General features: G+C 53.4%; 1 protein-coding gene across 2 annotated transcripts in view; it reads left to right on the top strand.

Moving 5' to 3' along the window:
- Positions 1 to 13050, top strand: part of LOC308176539 (uncharacterized protein) — a 47831-nt gene extending 34781 nt beyond the window's left edge. For both annotated transcript variants that reach the window (XR_013938312.1, XM_080552424.1), the window contains 16 exons: positions 16 to 400; positions 577 to 664; positions 3676 to 3962; positions 4064 to 4198; positions 4282 to 4332; positions 4462 to 4521; positions 4622 to 4671; positions 5044 to 5135; positions 5757 to 6130; positions 6271 to 6325; positions 6677 to 8088; positions 8254 to 8793; positions 8970 to 9057; positions 10171 to 10403; positions 10580 to 10694; positions 12752 to 13050. The gene's annotated coding sequence lies outside the window, so the exon portion shown is untranslated. The remainder of the gene's footprint in view (positions 1 to 15; positions 401 to 576; positions 665 to 3675; positions 3963 to 4063; positions 4199 to 4281; positions 4333 to 4461; positions 4522 to 4621; positions 4672 to 5043; positions 5136 to 5756; positions 6131 to 6270; positions 6326 to 6676; positions 8089 to 8253; positions 8794 to 8969; positions 9058 to 10170; positions 10404 to 10579; positions 10695 to 12751) is intronic.
- Positions 13051 to 13462: the final 412 nt, after the last annotated feature.

The raw sequence follows: 13462 nt of genomic DNA, 5'->3' as shown, positions 1-13462 counted from the left end.
CTGTTTATATTCCAGAGGTGTTGTAGCTGGCTTAAGAGAGCAGATGGAAGCATCTGCCTCGAGGGCAGGTGAGGAGGCAGAGTAAGGGAGCAGGTGAGAGTACCTGTCCTAGCTGTGCTGCGGCTTTGGATGCTGCCGCGGCCTATGCTTTTCTTTTTCTTTCGCAGGTGCCTTGCACAGACTCAGAGGGGCCAAGCTGCACTCTGAAGAGCAGCACGAGAAGGGCAGGCTGGTCGTGAGTGGGGTTGGAGCAGAATGGCCAAGTTGCGCAAGGTGACTGCGAAGGGTTTCCATCTTGCTTTGCAGGTGCCATGGCAGGCTCTACACAGAAGTGGCTGAGGATTTGAGAAGAGGTTACAGAGCATCAAGGAGTGGCACGTGCAGTGACGGTTTCCAAACGGTATGGTTGCTTTCTCTTCTGTTGGTCAGGTGCCACAGGCAAGGTGGGCTGTGACACTAGTCTTTAGAATCGGAGCAAAGCAGGTCACTGGAATGCCGCGGGGCATCTGAGAAGGGTGTTTTAACAGAAAAAGCTTGTCTGGCATGGCAGTGCTTGATGGCAGTGTGTTTCCACAGGTGAAGAGGTGCCTGAAGCCCCATCCTGTCTAGCCTGCGCACACCTCGCTGAGAACGAAAGCCGCTTTCCAGTAATTCAGAAAGCCAAGTTACGTCTCGGCCTCGAGCATCTGGGGCTCGTGCCTGTGCTTTTGGGCCAGTCTGTAGCGTTTGGCACCTGCATTAGTAGTTTCTTGGCGTATCTTTAGGCTTTTGGGGCCTGTGTCTTGGGGGGGGTGTGGAGCTGCTTGTACACCTTTGGGGCTTGCATCTGGGGGGGGGGGGGAGTTGCTTGAACACCTTTGGGGACTGTGTCTGGGGGAGGGGTCAGGGCCTGCATCTGGGGGGGTTGGAAGCTGCTCCTACAATGTAGGGATCTGTATCTGTGGTGGTTGGGAGCTGCTTGTACACAGTATGGGCTTGCGTTTGGGGGTGGGTGTTGGGAGCTGGAGCTGCTTGTACAATTCAGGGATCTGTATCTGGAGGGGGTAGGGAGCTGCTTGTCCACCTTTGGGACTTGCATCTGGGGGGGGGTGGGAGCTGCTTGTACATCTTTGGGACTTGCATCTGGGGGGGGTTGGGAGCTGCTTGTACATCTTTGGGACTTGTATCTGGGGGGGGGGTTGGGAGCTGCTTGTACATTGCAGGGTCCTGCCTTGGGCATGGTTTGTAGCTGCTTGTACAGCTTTGGGGTCTGCAGCTGGGGGGTGGTTGAGAGGTGCTTGTCCACTGTAGGTGCCCACGTTTGGGGAGTTGGGAGCTGCTTGTACACTTTTGGGGCCTGCAGCTGGGAGGGGTTGTGAGATGCTTGTACATGCTAGGGGCTTCCCTCTACGGGGCTTTGGGGCCTGCCTCTGGGGGGGGGGTTGTTGTGAGCTGCTTGCACACCCTTGGGGCCTGCCTCTGCGGGGGCTTGGTGCCTGTGTCTGGGGAGTGGGGGGGTTCAGAGCTGGTTGCACAGTATAGGAGCCTGCGTTGGGGTGGGGTTGGGAGCTGCTCGTACACTGGACGCCTGGGTTGGGGGGGGGAGGTTTGGAGCTGCCTTGTGCACCTTTGGGGCTTGCAGCTGGGAGGGGGTTGGGAGCTGCTTGTACACCTCTGGGACTTGCATCTGGGGGGGGTTGGGAGCTGCTTGTACACTGTTAGGGCCTGCCTTGGGGGTGGGGTTGGGAGCTGCCTCTACGCTGTAGGGGTCTGGGTCTTGGGGGGTTGGGGCTGTGTTTACAGCTTTGGGGCGTGCCTCTGGGGAGGGTGGGGAGTTGCTTGTATACGCTAGGGGCTTCCCTCTATGGGGCTTTGGGGCCTGCCTCGGGGGGGGGGAGGGGTTGGAAGCTGCTTGCACACCCTTGGGGCCTGCCTCTGCGGGGGCTTGGTGCCTGCGTCTGGTGAGTGGGGGGGGGGGTTCAGAGCTGGTTGTAGTGTAGGAGCCTGCGTTGAGGGGGGGTTGGGAGCTGCTCGTACACTGGAAGCCTGGGTTGGGGGGGGGAGGTTTGGAGCTGCTTGTGCACCTTTGGGGCTTGCATCTGGGGGGGGTTGGGGCCTGCCTCTGGGGGGGGTGGGTGGTTGTGAGCTGCTTGCACACCCTTGGGGCCTGCCTCTGTGGGGGCTTGGTGCCTGTGTCTGGGGAGTGGGGGGGTTCAGAGCTGGTTGTACAGTATAGGAACCTGCGTTGGGGTGAGGGGGGTTGGGAGCTGCTCGTGCACTGGACGCCTGGGATGGGGGGGAGGTTTGGAGCTGCTTGTGCAGCTTTGGGACTTGTATGTGTGGGGGGGTCGGGTGCTGGTTGTATCCCTTTGGGGCCTGCCTCTGGGGAGGGAGGGTGGGGAATTGCTTGTACACCTTTGGGGCCTGTGTCTGGAGGGGCTTGGGGCCTGCGTCTGGGGGGGGGGGTTGGAGCTGGTTGTACACCTTTCGGGCTTGCATCTGGAGGGGGTTGGGGCCTGCCTCTGGGGGGGTGGTTGTGAGCTGCTTGTACACCTTTGGGGCCTGCGCCTGGGGGGGGGGTGGGAGCTGCTTGCACACTGTTAGGGCCTGCCTTGGGGGGGGGGGGGGTTGGGGCATGTGCCTTGGGGGGGTGGGGTTGTGATTAGGGAAGCTGAGGTGATTCCAGATAAGAAAGGGTTAAGAATGAAACTATTAAAGGAGAACAGAACATTAGGTGTAGGGCAGGAAACAGATGTACGGACAATGTATCTCAAAATAGGACATACGGGCAATATATCTCGAACAAGACATTGGAATCCAAGATAAGAAAATAATGAGCAGAAGATTCGAAGAAAAAACAGTCCTTGCGGTTAGGAAGAAAGCTAATTCAGCAGAATCCTGACCAAGGGTGAAAAGTACACTGTGAGAAAGACTTATGGCCTTCCTCTCTGAGACCACCGACCACAGCTCAACGACCCCTGCCCAAGACCACTGAGAGGATCTGCGCAGGCGCAGGACACAAAAAACTGATTAGCATGAGAAGCGAGAGTAGGCGGGGTTAGATAATGAATATGTATAGGCGTTAATAAAATATTAATCACTGTGATGTATAAATTTGGGACGGCTTTTCACTTCGGGATGCACGATAGGCGGAAAGATCCCCCGTGCATCCGGCGCCGTCAATAAAGAATAAATCACTTAAAGAAATTGGATTTATGATCTTTGAATCAGTTGGGAGCTGCTTCTATGCTGTAGGGGTCTGGGTCTTGGGGGGTTGGGGCTGTTTGTATACCTTTGGGGCGTGCCTCTGGGGAGGGTGTCTGGTGTTTGGGGGCTTTTCTGTAGCGTTTGGGGCTTGCATTTTGGCTTTGGGATGTGTCTTGAGCTTCTGGGGCCTAGCTGTAGTGCTTGGGGCCTGCGTCTGGGGCTTTTCTGTAGCATTTTGGTTGCGTGTTTGTGATTTGGGGTCTGTATCCAGGGTTTTGCCTTTTTTTGTAGTTTTCAGCTTTGTGTCAGTTTCTTTGTGGGTTGCCTGGGGTTGGGGCAGTTTGGGGTTTGGATCATTAGTCAGTGTCATTAGCGTCGGGGGGTTGATATGAAGGGTTAGGGTTGTGGTTAGAGTTGTTAGGGCTAAAGGGAATAAGGATTTTAGGGTAAGGGGATCAAGGTTGTGGGAATAAAAATGTTTTTGCACAGAGTTACCTTGTTTAGAGGGAAGGAAGGTGGTATTGAGATATGCTTGCAGTGAGAAGAAAGCTTACCAGACAACCTTGTGAAATGCAGACAACCAGAATCCTTAGAGCAATTGGGTGGAAATCACGGTGTAAGAAACATTACCACCTCAAAGAGGAAAACAGTCAAGGAAAAAAGAAAATTGACTTGTAACAGGCCAGCAGCTGTGTATTTTCAGTGAAGCACCGGATAGATCGTGAACCTGGATTACCCAGTCAATGGGGAAACTGAAGCGAAGAATCTCAGAGCTGGTGAGGAGCTGAAGTAAAGGAGCTGGGAAGAGAGAGGTATTGCAGCAGGTACGCTGTGGCTGTGAGGTGCCTCAGGGTGTGCTTTTCTCTTGTCTCTGCAGGGGCTTCATGCAGTCTTGGACAGGGAAATCCCCATGACACGGAGCAGTGAGGGAAGGTGAGAGTTCTATCAGCCTGGTGATCCCTGATCTGAAGCAAAGGGAAGACATTCAGGTGTTTCCCTCTGAGGGTCTGAGGTGAGGCTGTTTGGGACAGAGGAGCAATGTGGCAGGTGGAGGCTTGCAAGCAGAGCGATCATTTTGTCCTTCTGTGTTCCCAGGTGGCATGGGTGATGGTGGCCGTTCCTTTCGAGCTTGGATCTAACTTGCAGGTACAGAGGCAAGTGGACTGTTGTTTTGAAATGAAAACATTAAATATGGGGTGACTTCTGTTGTTGAGGGATGGGTGCTAATGCTGTCAGCTGAATGTTCATGGTCTGACTGTGTTTTCCTTTGTTCAGGCTGAAACGCAGTGTGCAGTACAGGACGTCCCGACCCGAGCTGCCTCTGGAGTGACTCTGGTGAGTGATGAACAGAGGTAGGTGTTATTTTTGGGGTGCGGCTGTCGTTGCAATTTTTTTAACTACATCAGATAGAGTAAAATTCCAGTTTCTCTTTTAGAGGTGCTATAGGCGGCTTCAGAGAACGGGTGGAAGCATCTGCCATGTGGGGTAGGTAAGCAGCTGAGGTAAAGGAGGGGATGAGAGTAACTGTCCTGAGGGTGCAGTGTCTTTTATTGCTGTGGTTGCCTTCTCTTCTGCTTATCAGGTGCCACAGGCAAGGTGGGCTGTGATAGTCTTTAGAATAGGAGCAATGCAGGTCACTGCAATGCTGTTTGGTTCCTGAGGCAGGTGTTGTAGAGGAGAAAAGCTTTCAATATTCAAAGCTGAAGCCAAAACATGGGGATTGTTGCTTCTAGAAACAACCCAGTTCTCTTGTCTGCACCCTGCATGCTGTTGAGCTAAGCCATATAAATAGATACATAAACCACAGGTGTTGCTTCTCCTCTTTCTACTTTGTGCTTTGCCCCTCCCCTTTCCCAGGTGATTGGCTTTGGGTCCCAGGCAGGGCCTAGTGGTAATGGAGTCGCAGGCATCCCATCAGAGAGCTCATTCTGCCTGGGCTGCACTTTGGGGTAAGTGCTTTGTTTTTCCTTCAGTCAGTTGCAGGGGTCTTTAGGTGGGTCAGAGTCTACAGAGTGATGTGTTTCCAAGTAGAGACCGGTACGCCCATCTTTGTGGGGTAACAACTAGTAGGACCTGTTAGAGTAAACCAATCTAGTAATAGGTGCCTGTATTGCATGCAGCTCTTCTTCAGGTGAGTAATTGTTATAGCATGTTTATGGATAGGATGTCAATGTTACTTTGTGTGTTTGCTTTGTGGTTCTGGGTCCCTTATGATTTCTGCAGAATTAAGGCAAATATTATCAAAGTTACAACCTTGGTGGCAAAGTGATGGAGCAGAGTTTAGGAGATAAGTATCATCGAAGCTCCCTGTGTAAGCATGTGTCTGAAAAGAGCAGCAGTAGGCATGTAAGGGGTAGTCTTTTTCAGGGTTAGGGACAGTTTGTTATATTTTTGGAGCTTTTGCCTGTGGTTTGTGTGGCTGTAGAGTCTTCAGATGTTGCAGCCTTCTAGTTTTTAAGTGCTTGGAATTCACGTAATAGAGGTGTGCTTAGGAGGTGTTGCTGGCTAACTTGTTTTTGGGAAATGGTGGGGTACGGTTCCTTTTTTTTGAGTTACCTTTTAATCTCTAGGTATATCAAGCCATTTGCATAACTGTCCAGAGGCTTCACAAGGAGCTTCAGTACGCACCCGAAGGGGCTTGACCGCATAAGTGCAGTATTATGGAAAGACTGAGCAGGGTCACCGTTCTCATCTGTAAAGGAGAAGTCTGTGATTACCCCTGTTGGGGCTGCTGTGCATTCATGGCCTTTTGGCATTTGTGGACCTGAGGGCGTGTTTTTTTTTTTTCTGGCTCTCGTCTCTGTGTTTGAGTCCTCTGCAAGGAGCTGTACTGTTTGCGTATCCATCACGGATATGACCTTCTCTTTCTGTTTCTTGTATCCCAGGGCATGGGCACAGACACTTGAATGAGGCACGAGGATGATGCATCTCCTTGGGATGTTAGGTGAGCGAAGCGGTGGTACTGGGTTGGGGAACATGTGTCTGGGGCTTCTTGGCTGTTGGGGTAGGGGAGGAAAGAAGAGGAGTGGGTATAGACTGTTTTGTGGATTGTCATTTTTGTTTGTTCTTTCTCCTTGGTCTAAGCCACGTGACCTTGGCTCAGCACAGTAAATGGAAGCGCTAAGCCTGGATCGGGAAGGTGAGTGGAGAAAAGTTGGAAAAAGGGCATTGGTTTTGGTTTGGTAGTCTATTGGTCCCACCTCTGGGTGACTCCTCTTTTCCGGGGACGAAGAAGATAGCGGGAACATCCTAGTTGGCCTCTGTGGTCCACCTTGAGGATGGATTGTGACCCCTGAGAATTAAGTCCAGGGGCAAATACTGTGTGTTTGGGGGTGGTTGGCAGGGGAAGGCGGGCAGTTGTCTGGAGTTGGTCTATCTGACTTCAGTAGCAGAGCAGGTCAGCGGACTACTGTTTTGTTTTTGAGGTGGGTGTTTCACTAGAAGAAGTTTGGCTGGTGTGCCAGTGCCTGATGGCGCTTTATTTCTGCAGGTGAAGAGGAGCCTCGTGCCGGAAGCAATGTCCTGGCTAGCCTTTGTGTTCCTTGATGAGGATGGAACTTGCCTCCCGTCATTCCCATGCTAAGTTGTGGGGCAAGTGCTATGTTTGCTTTCGGGTTTTGAATGCACACATAGGGCGAGGGTCTGTGCTTTTAAGTCATTGCTGTGGATGGGGCCTTTTAGGATTGATCACGGTCAGACAGAGTGTGTGGAGGCGTGGGATTCTGTCAGGTATTGCTTGAGCACGTGCCAGGCAGGGCAGTTCCAGCTTGGTGTCTGTGTTCTGTGTTGTCTGTGCTGTTGCTCCTGGTGCTTGGCAGGCCCTGGGGAAGCCGTCCTGAGGGTGTTGAACACTTGACCTCACTGGAATAATGCTGATGCTCAATCGGAAGCTGAGCATTTCTTGTCTTGCAGTGGGAGCTTAAAGAGATCATTTCTTCTGTGCGTGTAATTTTTTTTTGTATCAAATGTTTCTTGATGTGATCATCATATGTTACGCGCTCCTCAGGTCTTGATATCCTCATTGCCTTTTTCCACTGGACGGATTAGATGGGCAACTTGTTAGCCACACCAAAGGTCCTAAATGCTTGTTTCATCATTGTAGGGCTGATCTGAGCACTTCTTGTCTTGCAGTCACAGCCTGAAGCGCAGATGTGTTTCAGGTCTTGTGCATCATATTCGGTTTCAGATGGCATCTGTTTCCATCCTCGCTGTTGCGGAATTCATGTGGGCTTCATCAGGAGCTCTGTCTTGGGAGTTCATTTCCGAAGCATTTTTCTTCTGGGGTTTGCACTCCCCATCCTTCTGGTCTCTTGTCTTGAAGGCAGGCTTTTTATGCCTCCATCATCCCAGTTCTGGCAGTTGCTTCCAGTCGCATGTAGTGACATTTGAGTCTCTCCTTGGGTCTGCTGCAGAGCACCTGTTCTGACTTGCTGTAGGGCTTCCCTCTGGGAGTCCTCTTTTTTTTTTGCGCCTTGTGTTCTGTGTTTTGTTCGTAATGTTTGTAGCGTGCCTGTGTGTGTGTGTTTGGCCTGGAGCTGTCCTGCCTGGTAGTTAGTGATGGTAACTAACGTGGCGGTCCATTGGTGTACTAATACATTGTCCGGACTGTTTTGGCAAAGACATCCGGTCTGCCTCTGGGCACGTACTGAAGGGCAGCTGGCACAGAGTCATCTCTGTGGTGTTTGGCAAATGTGGAGGGGGAGACCTGAGCTGCTTGCGAGCAGCTGTTTGCATAGTGCTTGAATAGTGCTAGAGGAGAGGTCTGTCATTGAATCTTGAAAGCTCGCAGATATGGAGTTTTGATTTTTTGTTTGTATTTCGTTCCCCCCCGCAGTAGGAGGGGTAAACCTTAGGAGGAACTGGTCACAGGAAAGAGCTCCTTTTGGAACTGTCAAGGACTCGGTAGGCAACCCGGTGACTGGCTTGATCTACTTTCCAGGTGCTGAGGCAAGGGGGCTGCTGTTTTGAAATGATAAAATTAGCCATGGGGTCCCTTGTGTTGTTGAGGGATGGGTGCTAATGCTGGCAGCTGAATGATTACCTTCTGACTGTTTTCATTTGTTAAAGCTGAAACACAGCGTACAACCTGGGACTTCACGACCAGAGCTGGTTTTGGCAAGGTGAGCGATGAACAGATGCAGCAGTTATTTTAGGGGTGCGGTTGTCACTGCAGTTACTTAACTACACAAAATACAGTTAAAGTCCTGTTTATATTCCAGAGGTGTTGTAGCTGGCTTAAGAGAGCAGATGGAAGCATCTGCGTCGAGGGCAGGTGAGGGGGCAGAGTAAGGGAGCAGGTGAGAGTACCTGTCCTAGCTGTGCTGCGGCTTTGGATGCTGCCGCGGCCTATGCTTTTCTGTTTTCTGTCGCAGGTGCTTTGCACAGACTCAGAGGGGCCAAGCTGCACTCTGAAGAGCAGCACGAGAAGGGCAGGCTGGTCGTGAGTGGAGCAGTGGAGCAGAATGGCCAAGTTGCGCAAGGTGACTGCGAAGGGTTTCCATCTTGCTTTGCAGGTGCCATGGCAGGCTCTACACAGAAGTGGCTGAGGATTTGAGAAGAGGTTACAGAGCATCAAGGAGCGGCACGTGCAGTGATGGTTTCCAAACGGTATGGTTGCTTTCTCTTCTGTTGGTCAGGTGCCACAGGCAAGGTGGGCTGTGACACTAGTCTTTAGAATCAGAGCAAAGCAGGTCACTTGAATGCCGCGGGGCATCTGAGAAGGGTGTTTTAACAGAAAAAGCTTGTCTGGCATGGCAGTGCTTGATGGCAGTGTGTTTCCACAGGTGAAGAGGTGCCTGAAGCCCCATCCTGTCTAGCCTGCGCACACCTCGCTGAGAACAAAAGCCGCTTTCCAGTAATTCAGAAAGCCAAGTTACGTCTCGGCCTCGAGCATCTGGGGCGTGTGCCTGTGCTTTTGGGCCTGTCTGTAGCGTTTGGCACCTGCATTAGTACTTGCTTGGCATATGTTTAGGCTTTTGGGGCCTGTGTCTTGGGGGGGGGTGTGGAGCTGCTTGTACACCTTTGGGGCTTGCATCTGGGGGGCGTTGGGAGCTGCTTGTACACCTTTGGGGCTTGCATCTGGGGGGGGTTGGGAGCTGCTTGTACACCTCTGGGGCTTGCATCTGGGGGGGGTTGGGAGCTGCTTGTACACCTCTGGGGCTTGCATCTGGGGGGGGTTGGGAGCTGCTTGTGCACCTTTGGGGCTTGCATCTGGGGGGGGTTGGGAGCTGCTTGTACACCTTTGGGACTTGCATCTGGGGGGGTTGGGAGCTGCTTGTACATCTTTCGGGCTTGCATCTGGAGGGGGTTGGGAGCTGCTTGTACACTGTTAGGGCCTGCCTTGGGGGGGGTGGGTTGGGGCATGTGCCTTGGGGGTGGGGTTGGGAGCTGCTTCTACGCTGTAGGGGTCTGGGTCTTGGGGGGTTGGGGCTGTGTTTACAGCTTTGGGGCGTGCCTCTGGGGAGGGTGGGGAGTTGCTTGTACACGCTAGGGGCTTCCCTCTATGGGGCTTTGGGGCCTGCCTCGGGGGGGGGAGGGGTTGGAAGCTGCTTGCACACCCTTGGGGCCTGCCTCTGCGGGGGCTTGGTGCCTGCGTCTGGTGAGTGTGGGGGGGGGGGGGTTTCAGAGCTGGTTGTAGTGTAGGAGCCTGCGTTGGGGGGGGGGGTTGGGAGCTGCTCATACACTGGACGCCTGGGATGGGGGGGGAGGTTTGGAGCTGCTTGTGCACCTTTGGGACTTGCATCTGGGGGGGGGTCGGGTGCTGGTTGTACACCTTTGGGGCCTGCCTCTGGGGGGGTGGTTGTGAGCTGCTTGTACACCTTTGGGGCCTGTGTCTGGGGGGGGTGGGAGCTGCTTGTACACTGTTAGGGCATGCCTTGGGGGTGGGGGTTGGGGTATGTGCCTTGGGGGGTTGGGGTTGGGAGCTGCTTCTATGCTGTAGGGGTCTGGGTCTTGGGGGCCTATGCTTTTCTTTTTCTTTCGCAGGTGCCTTGCACAGACTCAGAGGGGCCAAGCTGCACTCTGAAGAGCAGCACGAGAAGGGCAGGCTGGTCGTGAGTGGGGTTGGAGCAGAATGGCCAAGTTGCGCAAGGTGACTGCGAAGGGTTTCCATCTTGCTTTGCAGGTGCCATGGCAGGCTCTACACAGAAGTGGCTGAGGATTTGAGAAGAGGTTACAGAGCATCAAGGAGCGGCACGTGCAGTGACGGTTTCCAAACGGTATGGTTGCTTTCTCTTCTGTTGATCAGGTGCCACAGGCAAGGTGGGCTGTGACAGTAGTCTTTAGAATCGGAGCAAAGCAGGTCACTTGAATGCCGCGGGGCATCTGAGAAGGGTGTTTTAACAGAAAAAGCTTGTCTGGCATGGCAGTGCCTGATGGCAGTGTGTTTCCACAGGTGAAGAGGTGCCTGGAGCCCCATCCTGTCTAGCCTGCGCACACCTCGCTGAGAACGAAAGCCGCTTTCCAGTAATTCAGAAAGCCAGGTTACGTCTCGGCCTCGAGCATCTGGGGTGTGTGCCTGTGCTTTTGGGCCTGTCTGTAGCGTTTGGCACCTGCATTAGTACTTGCTTGGCATATGTTTAGGCTTTTGGGGCCTGTGTCTTGGGGGTTTGTGGAGCTGCTTGTACACCTTTGGGGACTGTGTTTTGGGGGGGGGGGGTCAGGGCCTGCATCTGGGGGGGTTGGAAGCTGTTCCTAGAATGTAGGGATCTGTATCTGTGGGGGTTGGGAGTTGCTTGTACACTGCAGGGATCTACATCTGGAGGGGGTTGGGAACTGCTTGTCCACCTTTGGGACTTGCATCTGGGGGGTGGTTGGGAGCTGCTTGTACACCTTTTGGACTTGCATCTGGAGTGGGTTGGGAGCTGCTTGTACATCTTTGGGACTTGTATCTGGGGGGGGTTGAGAGCTGCTTGTACACTGCAGGGTCCTGCCTTGGGCATGGTTTGTAGCTGCTTGTACAGCTTTGGGGTCTGCAGCTGGGGGGTGGTTGAGAGGTACTTGTCCACTGTAGGTGCCCATGTCTGGGGAGTTGGGAGCTGCTTGTACACTTTTGGGGCCTGCAGCTGGGAGGGGTTGTGAGATGCTTGTACATGCTAGGGGCTTCCCTCTATGGGGCTTTGGTGCTTGCCTCGTGGGGGGGGTGGTTGGGAGCTGCTTGCACACCCTTGGGGCCTGCCTCTGTGGGGGCTTGGTGCCTCCGTCTGGGGAGCGGGGGGGTGGGGGTTCAGAGCTGGTTGTACAGTATAGGAGCCTGCGTTGGGGGGGGGTTGGGAGCTGCTCGTACACTGGACGCCTGGGTTGGGGGGGGGAGGTTTGGAGCTGCCTTGTGCACCTTTGGGGCTTGCATCTGGGGGGGGGGGTCGGGTGCTGGTTGTACACCTCTGGGGCCTGCCTCTGGGGAGGGAGGATGGGGAGGGAGTTGCTTGTACCCCTTCGGGGCCTGTGTCTGGGGGGGGTTTGGCGCCTGCGTCTGGGGGGGGGGAGTTTGGAGCTGGTTGTACACCTTTCGGGATTGCCTCTGGAGGGGGTTGGGGCCTGCCTCTGGGGGGGGGGGTGGTTGTGAGCTGCTTGTACACCTTTGGGGCCTGCGCCTGGGGGGGGGGTGGGAGCTGCTTGTACACTGTTAGGGCCTGCCTTGGGGGGGGGGGGGGTTGGGGCATGTGCCTTGGGGGATGGGGTTGGGAGCTGCTTCTATGCTGTAGGGGTCTGGGTCTTGGGGGGTTGGGGCTGTTTGTATACCTTTGGGGCGTGCCTCTGGGGAGGGCGGGGAGTTGCTTGTACACCTTTGGGGCCTGTGTCTTGGGGGGGGTTGGGGCCTGTGCTGGGGGGGGTTGGGAGCTGCTTGTACACTCTAGGGTCCTCTGGCGGGCTTTGGAGCCTCCCTTTGAGGGGGGCAGTTGGGAGCTGGTTGTACACCTTTGGGGCCTGAGTTTGGGGCGTGCGGGCTGGGGCTGGGGCCTGCATCTGGGTGGGGTGGGGTCCAGTTCATGGGGGGAGGGTTGGGAGCTGCTTGTGGACAGTTGGGGTCTGCATCTGGGTGTGGTTGGGGCCTGTGTCTGGGGGTGGGTCGTGGCCCGCGTGTAGACTTCTGCAGCCTGTGTCTGGTGTTTGGGGGCTTTTCTGTAGCGTTTGGGGCTTGCATTTTGGCTTTGGGATGTGTCTTGAGCTTCTGGGGCCTAGCTGTAGTGCTTGGGGCCTGCGTCTGGGGCTTTTCTGTAGCATTTTGGTCGCGTGTTTGTGATTTGGGGTCTGTATCCAGGGTTTTGCCTTTTTTGTAGTTTTCAGCTTTGTGTCAGTTTCTTTGTGGGTTGCCTGGGGTTAGGGGCAGTTTGGGGTTTGGATCATTAGTCAGTGTCATTAGCGTCGGGGGGTTGATACGAAGGGTTAGGGTTGTGGTTAGAGTTGTTAGGGCTAAAGGGAATAAGGATTTTTAGGGTAAGGGGATCAAGGTTGTGGGAATAAAAATGTTTTAGCACAGAGTTACATCGTTTAGAGGGAAGGAAGGTGGTATTGAGATATGCTTGCAGTGAGAAGAAAGCTTACCAGACAACCTTGTGAAATGCAGACAACCAGAATCCTTAGAGCAATTGGGTGGAAATCACGGTGTAAGAAACATTACCACCTCAAAGAGGAAAACAGTCAAGGAAAAAAGAAAATTGACTTGTAACAGGCCAGCAGCTGTGTATTTTCAGTGAAGCACCGGATAGATCGTGAACCTGGATTACCCAGTCAATGGGGAAACTGGGGAGGGTCCTGGTCACCGAGAGGAAAAAAAAATTTATATAAACTGTGTTATGGAACTAGTAGGTAGTTTGTGGGACGCCTGCCATTGCAATCGTGAATAAAAATGCTACTTCACTGAGATCCTTGCCTGAGCCTATGTTATTGGTTACAGAGTGTTTCTAACAAGATGTTAGGGTTTTAAGGTTTCAGGGCTAAGGCACTAGGGTTGGGTTTCAGGGTTAGGGTTTCCAGGGTTTAGGGTTAGGATTTTAAGGTTGTTAGGGCTGGAGTTATAAGGGTTAGGGGTTGGGGGTTGGTGTGTTAAGGTTTTAAAATATTTTGTGGTTTTAGTGTTGATAGGGTTTTTAGGGTTAGGGTCTTAGGGTTGTAGTTATGGTCAGGTATTTAGAGTTAGGGTTTTAAGGTCTTAAAAAAAAAAATTAAGGTTAGGGTCTCCAGGGTTAGGGCTTTGAGAGTCTTTACTTTTTGGGTTAGGGTTTAGAGGGTCTTAATTTTTAGGGTTAGGGCTTTTAGGCGTAGGTCTAGTGTGGTA

This window comes from Anser brachyrhynchus, assembly GCF_964034855.1.
Source record: "Anser brachyrhynchus genome assembly, chromosome: 12".
NCBI lineage: Eukaryota > Metazoa > Chordata > Aves > Anseriformes > Anatidae > Anser > Anser brachyrhynchus.
Note: the sequence above shows the minus strand (reverse complement) of the source record. Positions and strands in the feature narration are given on the sequence as shown.